The sequence below is a fragment of the Pelecanus crispus genome, chromosome 3, assembly GCF_030463565.1.
Source record: "Pelecanus crispus isolate bPelCri1 chromosome 3, bPelCri1.pri, whole genome shotgun sequence".
Lineage (NCBI taxonomy): Eukaryota > Metazoa > Chordata > Aves > Pelecaniformes > Pelecanidae > Pelecanus > Pelecanus crispus.
The window spans coordinates 63289817-63290916 of NC_134645.1; positions in this window are offsets into that span (position 1 = coordinate 63289817).

Sequence of the window (1100 nt, forward strand, 5' to 3'; positions counted from 1 at the left end):
ATCATTCCCCTTTAATACATTTTGTGGCATATCTAATACATTTTTAAAAACACATTTCATTACTATATTCAAAAAAAAACCCAAACCAAACAAGCCCCCCCCAAAATACTAGCTTTAAAAGTTACACATATATACATACAGTTACAAAAAGGAGAAAGTTGCCTCAAGAGTTCCAGTTACAGTAGCAAAACATAGATGCATTTACTGAGATTAATGTGTAACGTAATTGACCCGAATCCCTGTAAGCCACAGAAGTCTATTAAAATCAATACAAGATTTGTCACGCTAAACACGCATTCAGTTATTAGAATTCTTGTCTATTCACAACGAATTCCACATATCCTGTACTTTGTGAATACAAAGTGTTCTAATATATTTACACTCTGAAGTTTAAACCACAGTGTAAAAAGGATAAAGATCTTTAGAAGTTATGACAGTTCTGTTAAATTTTCTACCTGGAATACTGCCATGCAGTGTTCTTACCTACACCTCAGTTAGGGGTCAAAATGCTCTTTTTACTAGTGTAGTGCTGTACGTTCTCTGTACTACTCTCATGAATTTTACTTTGCAACTCCAGCGGGTCAAGGCACAACTTCCAGAAGTGCATTTTCAGATGTAGCGTCCTCCTGGGCTGCAGTGCTCTCAAGTGGGAACAGCTGAGGTGGCCTCAGGACCTGGCAGGACTGCAATGGCCGCTGGTGCCTGCACCAAGCCCATGCAGAGCTGCGAAGCGCATCCCGCCTCTTTGGTAGCTTTCATAGCCATAACGTTAAGGCCAGTGATATTAGATCCATCTCACATAAGTCATGCTAAGAGACATCTTAAGCCTGTCATCAATACAGGCCCTATTTAACAAGTGGTCACCTAGGGCAGTATAGCCTAATCACAGCCTACGTTTGTTTTCAGAGAGGGTTGGGGGTGGAAAGAAAGGAAGGAAAGAGACCACAATTAGACTAGGCTGCTTTTAACTACATTACAAACTATTTAAGACTTTAAAAAACAGTGGCTGAGGGCTGCCATTTTTTTTTTTCCTAAAAATACTTATTTCTCACCAGTACTGTTAAGGTATCCTTAACATAAACATAAATAAGACAGTTTTT